General features: G+C 35.6%; 1 protein-coding gene across 2 annotated transcripts in view; it reads left to right on the top strand.

Moving 5' to 3' along the window:
* The first annotated feature begins 1,127 nt into the window (after positions 1-1,127).
* LOC132104122 (zinc finger protein 516-like) overlaps positions 1,128-13,384 on the top strand; it is a 38,939-nt gene continuing 26,682 nt past the window's right edge. For both annotated transcript variants that reach the window (XM_059509353.1, XM_059509354.1), the window contains exon 1: positions 1,128-1,389. The gene's annotated coding sequence lies outside the window, so the exon portion shown is untranslated. The remainder of the gene's footprint in view (positions 1,390-13,384) is intronic.

Consider the following 13,384-nt stretch of genomic DNA (forward strand, 5'->3'; position numbering starts at 1 on the left):
CATTTCAGATTTCTGCATATGTATCTTATAACAAATCAGAAAATAAGTCAACAGCACATTTCCGGCAAAGGGTGTGTTTACTCAGACGTTTAATGAGTTTTCATAGACTTTTTAAGAGGGGGCAATCCAGACCGTGTAGCTATGTTAGGCTATATAAAATATGAAACAAACAAAATTAAAGGTAACAATTAATTGATTCATTTATTTGCCTATATTAAATATAATGATCGCAACTGTAAGTAGCCTATTTGTTGTTTTAGTAAAATGAGGCAGATTAAAGTGCTTTTGATTCACTAAAAAGAACCGACTCATAAGAGTCATTTGTTTGAATCGTATCACCGGTTACTCTGTATGCTTTTGATTCACTAAAGAATCGGCTCATAAGAGAATCGTTCGTTCGGGACTCGGAACATGCTGGCTGCTGTTTGTTTCGCGCTGTACATTCAGTAGTACAGTTGGTATAAACAACACTTAACACAGTCAGAACTGTCAAAAATCGACTGGCGTGATAATCATTTGGTTTGGTATGTGTTAAACAGAACCTATTCTTAAGCACCGGTTCTCGTTTCCCAACTCTAATGTTAACAGCTTTTGGGCTGGCATGCGGAGGTGTCGTGTATATTTTAATTTAACTTTAAGGCTTCAAATGTAGCCTGTTTACTTTAATGTTTTCTTGACAATGCATGTATAACGACCAGCATATTTGATGCACTCTTTTGTTAATTTACCAACAGCCACGTCATGTATTTTACATCTCGTACAGATGCATTTTTTTTTCTTCTAATTGTTATTATCTTGACTATAAACCCAAGACTCATCCAGGATCAGGGAAACAGCACATTTAAATAGGCCTAATAAACTTGTTGATGCAGAGCAACACATGATCCATCACTGAAAACCAATTATTTTAGATGGAAAAACATGCCATGCAAATAGCATACAATTAGGTTATCAGTAATCCTCCATTATCCTATAGATTTTTTTCAACATGATTATTTTAAACATTAGCCAACCTATCTATTATTAGACTTTTTTGGATTGTCTTAAACCATTACTTTGAGAGCTATTACAGTCTAGGGCGGGGTTTGGTGCTTTACTTTTTTTGTTTTGTTCAGTTTTTTTTTCTCCCCTCTCCCTGAAAGCTTGTCGGATGCTTGTCAGTTCACATTTAGCTTACCATTATCAAGGCTCAAAGCCTTTAGAGGATGATGAACTGCGATTTACAGGGAATTTTTGGATAACGGTCCTGTTGAATTGGGATCTTAACTATGCGGAGATAAGGAATATGTGAATGAAGCATTTGAAAACCAGCAGAGGATGTTCGTGTTTCCTAAAGAATGTGCATGACTGATCTTCCACATGAGGACACTTAATAAATAATAACATATGGTAAGACATTTTACAGTAATAAAACGTAACCAAACTGATTGGTATGTATAGTATGTTTGCATTATACAGTATTTGATTCTGTTTACTTTGATTAGTTTCGACACAGTTTCAACACACATCTAAAGTTGAAAAAACTAGTTATAATCTCAAGGGTTTTATTAGAGGGTTTAATTGTTGCTAGCTCCTTAAGTTTACATAAAATGAAGGTTACTTATTTATTGTGTTCATTAGTTTGGATAAAAACTGTTAAACTGGTTTCGGTGATGTTTGATAATGATAATTAGGAGGGTGATATGTGTGTGCATTATCATGATCACGACTGTCATGGTGCCAAAGAACATCTGCTCATGTCAAGCTGAAAGTTCATGTGACAGTCAAATAAGTCAAGGGAGGTTTTGAGGTAAATGACACAACAGACTTATGTAGGGCTCTCTTGTTGTATTATTAGGTGAATTTGCTGGCATAAGGGCTGTTGGGGGGCTGCTGCCGGGATGGCGTCAGCACACTAACACCCCTTTGCTTTGTGATGAGGGGTCTGTATCTGACTAAAACGACTTTGAGCGGGATCAATAGTTTGAGCTTTCCTTTGTCTGTAGGAGTGTGTGACTATTTGCTTCACTGTTTTACATATATTGTCATTCTTAAAATTATATTTAATTTCTAAATGAATCCATTTAATCCCAGTGTAATTTCAGTGTGCATGTGTAGTTTTCTGCCGATAGACAAAAACCTTGCCTTGCAGCAGTGGTGGTAAATATTTGCATGGGGCTTTGCTAAAGTCACTTCCCTTTTATGTGCAGCTGGTTACTGTGCTCAGCCTCAATGAAGCAGGTTGTTTACACGGCTTCGGTTCATGCACTACACACCTTTGACAGTGCAAATCAAACAAACTCCAGCATGTTCATTTGGGAATGAGTGAGTGGGTGTTGTACTGCTTGTTTGAGTTGTGAAGAGACCTAAGCAGCCTATGAACTGTGACTGTTCTGAGATGTAAGGAAAAGTGATAAGATGTTCTGTGCTTCTTTTGTTTTTCATCTGAAAAGGGCCAGGGGGCTGGGGTTCATACACTCGGATTTCAAGAATTGCTGCAATCCTTTTCTGTGAATGAGAAAATGTAAATGTTAACGGCACTCCTTAAAATAAAGGTTCTTTATTAGCATTTATGGTTCCATGAAAAAACTTAAACATCCATGGAACCTATTCGTTGGACAAAAGGTTCTTTATATTGGAAAAATTATTAGATTATTAAAATATTCTTCACCTTAACACTTTTATGGCATGAACTTGAGTTGACCTTGCAATGTTGACCCTGTACGTCCCCTCTACATTCAGCTATGACTTAACAAGCATTTTCAGTCCTCTTGCAGCCCCTAATAGCTCAAGATCTGCTGGCTGGAGGAAGGGACCATTAACATTATCAGTGGCTTTGAGTACAGGCAGTGGGGAGGCTAAAACAAAAGGCACAAGGGGGGCATTGTGAAGGATCAGCAGTAGATTACTGGAATTCTTTTTCCATGGCCTGAATAAGCTTCTAGTTCCCCCATCTGGACACATGAGAAAAGCTTACATTTGCAACTTTAATATTTTAATGCTATTGTTATACTGAAGAAATTTGAGGCTGCTTAGCCATTAGTGTCATTTGGATTCAAAAGAGGTAATAACGCAAGATACTTTTGGTGAAGTGCGAGCAGTAATGTTTTATGATGTGTTCTGTTGATTATTAAAACATTCATAGTAGGGGAAATAGATTTTATGAGTTGACTTTATTGCTACAGAATGCATCATTTGTATTATAGCATGTCACAAAGCTGTTAAATGTTTTATTGCTGCATCATTACCTCTCATTGCTCATTAAATCAAACATACACATATAGAGATAGATAGATGAGAGAGAGGGCTGGAGGATTTGGTCATGCATATGTCATCAACCGCAAAGCAGTTTTACCTGTTGTGGATTAATTTGAATAACTGTCTGTTTAATAAACAGCTGACTGTTGTACATTCAGTCTAAGAGAATCATAATTAGGAAAATGGCTTCAAGGACACACACACACACACACAGAGAGAGAGAGAGAGAGAGAGAGAGAGAGAGAGAGAGAGAGAGAGAGAGAGAGAGAGAGAGAGAGAGAGAGAGAGAGAGAGAGAGAGAGAGAGAGTTCAGATTGAGAGACAAAGTCTATTGCTATTTATCCTGAGGGAAATATCCATACATTTTCTGAATTCTCACCACTGTGGTCTAACTCTACCTTTGGTTTAAATTAGGAGAATAAGTTGCTTTTTCCATACAATGAAAGTGAAAGGAAACTGAGGCTGTCAAGACCCCAATTTCCAAAAGTACAAAAAACTACTAAACAAGCATTGTAAAAGTAGACGCACCACTTGTGCAATATTCCAATTCATCTAAAACTATATATTTGCATTGGGTAATGAAAAGACTGAATTGTGATCACCATTGGTCTCTATTCACTTTCATTGTATGAAAAAGAGGAGCTTGGATATTCTGCTATAACTTATTTAAAGTGATAGTCCACCCCCCAAAAAATAAACAAATTCTGTCATTTACTCCCCGTCATGTCGTTCAAAACCTGTGTGACTAGCTTACTTCTGTGGAGCACAAAAGAATGTATGTTGAAGAATGTTGGTATGATTTCAGGTCCCACTGAGTATGAACTAAATCAAAATTGGTAGCTGAAACTGTTTGGTTATCAGTACTCTTCTCTAATTACCCTCTTCTGTTTTCCACAGTAAAAAAAATCACACAAGTGTTGTATCTGCTAACATATTAGCATTAGACATGACATTTACACCAGTTGTCATAGAACCTTTCAAGTTCCAAGCAAGTTGTGCTAAGGCGTCTAAACGTGTGATGATTATGGTGAATTTGACTACATCTTAACTGACAACACAGCTGAGATGATGGAGTTTGCAAATAAAAGAACTTAATGCGCACACTGTAAACAGATGAACAGACAGATGCTTTCATTGAGTGGTGTGTTATGTCTTCATTGCTCCCCCTGGCCATCTGATGGGAAGCTGGCACTGTGGCCCAGCAGCTCTTACAAGCGTGGTCAACATGTGGGTGGTAATCCCTCTATTAGGGTAATCTGCTCAAACCACCAATCAATAAAGAGCATGCCCATCCTCCATCAGAGCCCTATAACATGCAAAATTAGGGCTGAAGAAAAATGATTTAATCACTTGGATTAAGTGCAGCTGAGGGGGAGGAGAGACTCTGCGTGAAGAATTTAATTTACAGAGTTAAGACGTGCAGGTTAAGACTGAACAGATGTCTTCCTAAATTGGTTGATCGTTATTTGTTTATATACCTATTTGTGCTTTTTGTTTGTTTTTGACTAGGTAGTAAATGGTCCATGTTTTATAGTAAAAACAGTGTTAGTTACATACATTTTCGAAAAATCTTTGAACATTTAAGACATACTTAAAGATATATAAAAGGGGTCATGACATGGGGTCAAAACATAATAATTTATAAGTAATAGAATATTTTTCTGTTTTGTGTTGACCCCCCTCATCAGAACGCTCTGTTTTGAAAAGACTCGGAAGTAAAATCCCACTGCTTTGATTGGCTAACAGTTGTGTATGTTTGACAGCCTACATCCTTCATAGATTGACGCTGCTGTGATTAAGGTTAAAAACGCATAAATACTCAGTATATATCAAAGGATCTGTAATAACTGACAAAGCTATAGTGACCATGTAATAACAGTTACTCATACTTGTGTGGTGCCACATTACTGTCGCATCTAATATAGTCGGCACAGCATCATCTTTTAGTTTCAATCTTTCTGAAAATATTGCAATGAATTGTGCCTTGTTTGTAAGCAGATCCACGGTAAAATAAAGTGAACAAAGGACCAAGTTAGTGGTCAGTAAGATCTTCATTAAAAATAAACTCTTTCCTAATGAAGGATGCCAATGAACAGTTTCTTGACTTCAGAGCCATCTTTATTATTTTGGTTTCTGCAAAGACTGCACATGTGCTCGTTATTTACACTACATGCGTGAATCGGTGGGCGGGGCTAAACAGGCAGTGATGTAGAAGCAGGTGTTGATCTTCCTCTGCGGGGGTGGGGTTTAGCCACACTATTACACCATAAAGTGGCACATTTCACAACCTGTCATTTTCAATATAATGCATTTTTAGACTAATGAGAGAAGTTTGAGTTCTGAAACTTACAGGAAGGTTTTATAGTACAATGATCTCTTATATGTCAAAAGATAAAGGGAATTGATTTCTCAGTTTATGACCCCTTTAATGTCATTGCATTATATAGTAAATATTAAACTTTTTAAATAATTAAAAAAAAACTTTTAAAATAAACTTTTATAAAAATGTTAAAATAAACGCACTTTTAAAAGCACTTTTCAAGCTAAATATTCATACAAATTTTATTTGGAAAAATGTTTAGGTTACCTTAATAAAAAAAAAAAAATAAAAATAAAAAAAAGGAAAAGTTTAGCATCATTGGTTTGCCAATCAAATTAATAAGTTTTGAAATATATTTATGTGTCCAATTTTCATATATAGTATAAATGATATGGAATTAAATAAAAATAAATTAAATAACGATTAATAGTTATTTAATCAACTTATAAATTTTATTTGATCTATTTATTAAACAAATATTAATTTATTTATAATAATAAAAAAAATATTAATTCCACTTCATATTATAGTTATTCTATTTTGTAATTGTTTTTTCATTTATGGCATTATGGCCTCAACTGGCATAGCAAGGTAAACTAACTGAACTTGTTTTTCTGAAATGCTTAAGTGAGAATACATGTCCTAATGCCTGTGTGTTGTTTTATATGTACATAAACAAATACTATCTGTCTTGACTAAACCAGAAATTATTTAAATGATTGCAGATCCCTTATTTTTTTCATTTAGTAATGCTGAATAATCAGCATCATCCAGCATAGTGGAAAAACAAGCTGGTGATGCCATTACTGTAAATTGCTTGCAGTAATACGAACAAATGTGTTTTGAGCATAAAAACTGTTTTGGAATTATTGTGTCCAGAATTTGGAGTGTATCAGTTGTGTTAGGCGTGCATAATGCACTGTGTCTAGTGGAGGACTTGGCACATGGGTGAGCTGGCAGCAGCGGGCAGAGACAGAGAGAGCTAAGCAGGGCACAGCTTTGGCACTAGAGAGCACAACAAGTGATGGCAGTGTGTATCTTCCTGTCCAACGTTCCAACAGGAACAGGTTGGTACTGTATACTGCACACATCCCAGTTTTTGACCATGACCTCACTGCCATCATGTCCACCATATAGTTAGAAGAGTTTTTCTGAACCATTGCCAGAACCTTTGTCCTTTTAAAGGGATGGATTACTCAAAAATCTTATTCATGCACCCTAATGTTGTTCCAAACTTGTATGACATTCTTTTTTACTGTGGAACACCTTACCTTGGATTGCTTTATGATGTGCAACTTGCATATTTTTTTTTATGAAAGAAAATGGCGACTGTCGTTAAAAAGATCCAAATGCTGAAAAAGGAACATAGAAGCTTATAATCTGAAAACCCTTCTCTGAATGATTTATGCTTTCTTTAAAAGGCTGATGGCTTTGATCCTCACATATTTTCTTATACAATTATTATTATTATTTTTTTTTTTTGAAAGACAGAAAGTCATATGATTTTAGACAACATGATATTGAGTAAATAATAACATACACTACCATTCAAAAGTTTGGGGTCAGTAAGATTACTATTACTATTTTTTTTTTTTTAGAATAAAATATTTTTATTCAGCAAGGCTACATTAAATTGATGAAAACAATGACGTGAAGACATTTAAAATATTACAAAAGATTTTTATTTCAAATAAATGCTTAACTTTTGAACTTTCTATTCATAAAGTAGTCCACAAAAATATTTAGTAGTACAACTGTTTTCAACATAATAATAACAATAATAATAATAATAATAATAAATGTTTCTTGAGCAAATCAGCATGTGATAATGATTTCTGAATAAAGTAATGACTGTTGAAAATTCAGATTTGCCATCAAAGGAATCAATTATGTAAATATATATTACATTGGAGAATGGTTATTTTTTTAATTGTAATAATATTTCACAAGATAAAATTACTGACCCTTAAACATTTGAATGTGAAATTAGTGTATTTCTTCTTTTTGTGAGAACTGCCCTGTTTTATGTGTGCCTTAACCTCATTGCAGCATAAACAACCGTATTAAACTAAGACCAGACCTTTCCAGACTAGCAGTGCTGAAAGACTGATCATATGATACCATGAAAGGCCAAATTATACTAGACCATACCAAACCAAACCTGGTTAAACCAGATCATGTTATACAATTAGAACATAAAACCTCTCCAAACCGCAGCAAATCAAGCCATATCATATAATGCCACACTAGACCAAACCGACTATACTACACTAAGAACCAGACCAAAGCCCTTTATCATACTTTATTCAGTAGTGTATAATCACACAATGTCTAACAAATGTTCTATTTGAGATTATAGAAACAAGTCATTGTTGCCATTGGCTGGAAACCACACAAACAGTTGTGGCGATTCCATCCTTAGACAGAACCGAAACATCTCTTTTTCTTTTGAGCTTGTACTGCAAACCAATGCAAACCCAATCTGACTGATAAAGTCATGAGGAATTTTAATAACAGTTTCACAAGAGTAGTTTATATTGTGCTTCTGGCTTGGATACATTTTGTAAACTGTCTAGGTCAGATTCTTTTATCTAAACTTGGCTTGCTTGTTTTGTTTTAGTTGTTTACTCTCTTGTCACTATTAGTGACATGGCCACAACCATCATAACTAACCTCAATGTTTAGATTAGTCATTAACTTTTTTTTTTTTTTTGAAATAGTTGGCGATAGTTCAGGCAAAAATGAAAATTCTGTCATAATTTCCTCACTGTTGTGCTGATCTAAACTTGTATGCATTTTAAATGCTTTTGTTGAACACACAAGAAGATAATTTGAAAAAAGGTAGCTGTTATTTTTTTGTATCTATAAAACAACATCAGACCCTATTAACTTTCACTGTTTGCGCAAAAACATCTTTTGTTTTAAGCAGAAGAATCTTTGGTTTGGTTTGCATGTCACCATCAGACACTTTTATTTATTTTTGAGGGCACTTAAACTGATTATTATTTATAAGACTACAAGCAAATGTCATACCATATCATAAGCTATACAGTACTGTAACATAGTTCTATATATGAAATTAAACTGCACTATCATACACTATATCTAATAGCTGCTGCTATTTAAAGCACAGCTATTACTAAGTCAGTAGAACCTTATCAGAGGTTTGTTTGAGTAACTGAGGTATTTGTATACGAGTATCATATTCTTTGTTCACTGATCTGATTTCAAGGATTCTGTGTTCCATCAAAGCAGTGGTGCATTTGCTCTTCTCTTTACGCAGTTCATCCCTCTGTATTTTAGAAACTTTCTAATAGTGTCTCGTCTCTCTGGAGATGTCCCTGTTGTTCTTTTTCCTGTGGACTGATTGCATGTGGATTTCAACTAATTGGATCCTGTGGATGTCAAGACCTTGCTGCTGTAAATTATTCAGAGTCTGGTTTGTCTGTAAAACGACATGTAGGAAAGCACAGCACGTTATATCTTCTTGTGTACTTTGTATTTAATGCAGCTAAATATTAGATGTCGCTTTGATTGATCGTTGATTAAAAATACATGCATCTATAATTTTGAAAGGATTGTGATCATATGAATAGGAAGGGAAAGTATGTCTTGGTCATGGTGGCCAGTGAGTAGCGTGAATGATATTACATTGTTTCCTGGACAACACTTTCAAGGTGGAATGTCCAGTGAGTGGTGCTAAAAGTGTTTTCAGTTTTAATGTGAGTGTGACCCATTGGTTGTTCTACATATTATAGCAATTTGCAAATAATAATTCCAGTGAGTCGTGCTAAAGGTTTATGCTCTATCGCATTTGAAAATAACACCATCTACACTAAATTCTACCTTTAACCTAACCGATAGTGTTAACAAAAGCAAACATGAGACAAAAGTGGAGGCAACCACACCATTTTATCTTAAATCTACAAGTCTATACGTTTTTTTTATCCCTCATGTTTCACAGGACTTAAACCCAAGTGTTCTACAAGTGCTGTTCTACAACAGCAAGTGCAGTGTTGTACCAGATGAGCTACCAATCAAGTTTACTATGTCAGAAAAGCCATATATTTGAAGCTGGTGATACAAACACTGAAATGTGTTAGTTTATCATGCACTAAAAGTATTTTGACGTCATAATATAGTGCTGTGCGAAGAAAGGCACAAAAATAAGAGTTCATTAAAGGGATACTCCAACCCAAAATTGAAAATTTTGTCCTTAATCACTTACCCCCATGTCATTTCAAACCGGTAAAAGCTTAGTTCGTCTTCAGAACACAATTTAAGATATTTTGGATGAAGACCGGGAAGCTTGTGACTGTCCCATACACTGCCTAGTAAGTTACACGGTCTAGGTCCAGAAAAGTTTGAAAAGCATTGTCAGAATAGTCCATCTGCCATCAGTGGTTTAACCGTAACGTTACGAAGCGACGACAATTTTTGTTATGTGAATGAAACAAAAATAACGACTTAACGATGTGTCTCTTCTGTATCACTCCACATCAGCATAGCGCCATTTTGGAGAATGAGCAGTACGCAGGTAGTCTTGGCAGTCTATGGGACAGTCACAACATTCACGGTTTTCATCTAAAATATCTTAAATTGTGTTCCGAAGACGAACAAAGCTTTTACAGGTTTGGAACTACATGGGGGTAAGTGATTGATGACAAAATTATCATTTTGGGGTGGAGTATGCCTGTAATCACAATTTGTGTGACGAGAATGAAAAGTCATTGGTGTTTTAGTACCACTAGTGTTCATTTCAACTGGAAACTGCAGTAAATATAGGTAAGTTTTTGGAGTTTGTGTAGATAGAGGCTTGATTTTCCAGTGAGCCTGGTTGGAAATATGACTAAATTTCAGCTTCCCCAACAGCTTTTCCTCTGTAAAAAAATAAAAAAATAAAAGTGCTCAGAGCTTATTAATAGCTCAAGCTCAAGGGATTTCAGTTATTGAGAAAATAAAGCTAGCATTCAGTGCCAAACCTCTCTTATACAATACAGTGCAACACTTCTGTTCAAATTACTCAAGTTGTTGAAGTAAATTTATGCAAGTGCATGCTTGCATTTCCAGTAACACAAGTAAACTTCTTCAGTAAACACCTGTCTTTGTGAGCAGAGCAATTGCAAAGTGTTGTATCTGAAATCAGTATGTTGTGCTTTATAAAGTGGGATCAAAACACGTTGTCTGGGCATCCATTTTTGTTTGTAGGGAGATACAATAACAAATTCAGTATAACAAATTATTTCGGTTTTTGAACATTTATGAAGCTTACAATTTGGAGCATTTATTTTGTACAGCATTTAACATAATTTAACATGATTCTAAAGAACTGATAGAAGTATTATACTCTTAACCCTCGTCACATGATACAGTGTAAATACATAATTCATCTCAGCAGTCAGTGCTGCTGTTCCCCTAAGGGCAAAACTCTTTTACATCTGTTTTTTTTTTTATCCTATCAACTGATAGTAGCACTTCTCTCACATTTCAACACAAACACAAGTCTGTTTAAAGAGGTTCAGGAAGATCAGCTGAATGAATACTGTGGTCTGAAGAAGAACGCTGACAGCTTTAGTTCACTTCCTTTGGGGTGACTGGGATTAAAGGGTGTAATCCACCTCATTTTGGCATCTGAAGTCCAGCTGGACTGACCTTAAATCCCAGAGAGCCCGACATGACATATCACTCAGTGAGGGGAGCGCTCAACACCATTTTGATCAGACCAGAGCCAAAAGTTACCACTTTAGTTGTCGTTTAATTAAAGACTTTCCTGCTTATTTACGAGTGATCAATGACTGTATTGCCTCTGATTTCTCACATATTGTGTAGTATATTTGTCAGCAAGAGTGAAGCTTTCCTCTGGAGTGTGTGAGTTGGGCGTCCTCTCTGCCGATCCATCAAAATTCCAGCTATTGTTGTGTTCCAGTGGTTGCTCTATAAACAGGAAGTGATACCTCTCATCAGAGCAAAGGCTTCCTGCTGTAATGACACCGCACATACATACACGTGTTCCTATTCCCTCTGGTTACATGTATACTAACACACACACATATAACCACACCAGCCTCCTCCTCCCACACACATATATGCACATACCAGATGGGAGATGGGTGTGACGGGGGAGTTTCATTAAAAAGAGACAGATCTTCTCTTACAGAACAGGAACATGCAAAAGAAGAACAGAGAAGAGGGAGGGAAAGAGAGCGATTCAGATGGCTTTCTTGGTCTTGGATTACCTGTCCTCCTCTAAACTAACCAGAGTGAGAGAAACCAACCGTTTTAAGAAACTTGAGCTTGTTCAGAGACTGTGACAATGACCTTAAAGCATAGATTCATTTTCTTTAATGTATTAATGCCCTGATGCATAAAATTAATACTGTAATAAATAAAAAATAAAGGATTCGCAAAAGAGAACAGAAACTTTCTTTTCTTCCAAACTATAAAAAATATGATGTAAAAATAATTACACCCAAAGAAAAAACTTTCTTAATAGTTCTTTGTACTACAAACCAAGTATTAGATTCTGTCCACTACAATATATGATAATGCTACTTGGTGCATCACCACTTTCGTGCTGTTGAATTTATGTTGTCATATAGTTGCCATTTTCATAAAGAATTATTGGGTCACAAAGGTAGTTTTGATGTAAGGTCACACCCTGAATGGTCAAAAATGGCAATTAAATATCAGTTAAATGCGCTGAACATCGTGCACCAGAGCTTTAAGGTTTCTTTTACTTTATAGGGGAATTCCAATCCCTAAAAATTAACAATTTTCAATATCTGCGCCAGGTATTTCTTTTATAATATAAATATCACTATTACTTTTGCTCAAACATGGATTTTAACAAACCTTGATCCTTAGAGTATTCAACTTTATTTCAGCTCAAATAGTGCTCTATTACTTTTTTAAGCATTCAGATGTACGATTTTCACCTTATAGAAAGAGCAAAAGACTCATTTAGGGAGCAGAATGTTATAGACTCTATAGTTCTTTTGACATTGATGGGTAAGCAACCACCTAGTAACAGCCTAAAACACCTTAGCAACCTGATAGCAATGCAATCAAACACAAAACTGTACAGCTGCATCATGGTGGCTTACCCTCCTGCACAGACAAGCACCACTCACATTTTCTTCAGAAAATATAAAAGCGTATTTACATTCATCTTTAAATACTTGCCTCTTCTCATGGTTCTGCTATAATAAACAGTATTTGCAGGGTGAGAGTTATCGCAGTGTGAACTTAACATTAATAAATAAACGGCTGGAGAGACAATACTTTAAAGGCCATGAGAAAGACATCTGGCATGCCCTGTGCAAGCTCTAACCGAGCGACCATGATCACATCTCTCGCCAAGGACACAGATATATTTACGGAGGCCAGACGGTTCTGAGTAAGAGTGTCCCACTCGGGGTGCCATCAAGGTCAATAAAGCATACATGCGGTGGAGGGATGAGCTGTGCTGTTTGGAAGTGTATATAATGAAGAACTGATATTGTAATTGATGTTGTTTTTGTAGCTTGTTTTGGATGCTTTTTTGACCATTACATGAGTAAATGATGACAAAATAAATAAAAAACAAAAATGTGTGAACTATCCCTTTAAGAAAATGATTTTTGCTGTTCACTGCATTTTCATTAGGACTCTACAGTCAACAGTCACTCACCCTCCAGCTATAAGTGTTTTTGGTTGCTCTGTGACATAACATAAGCTAGACGTAAGATGAAACATTGATATGGTTTACAGAGTTTTACTTACTTAACTTTATTGTCCATAAAAGGTAATTCTTTAGTATACATGCACATACAGCAGCAACACTACACA

This window comes from Carassius carassius, chromosome 25, assembly GCF_963082965.1.
Source record: "Carassius carassius chromosome 25, fCarCar2.1, whole genome shotgun sequence".
Classification (NCBI taxonomy): Eukaryota; Metazoa; Chordata; class Actinopteri; order Cypriniformes; family Cyprinidae; genus Carassius; species Carassius carassius.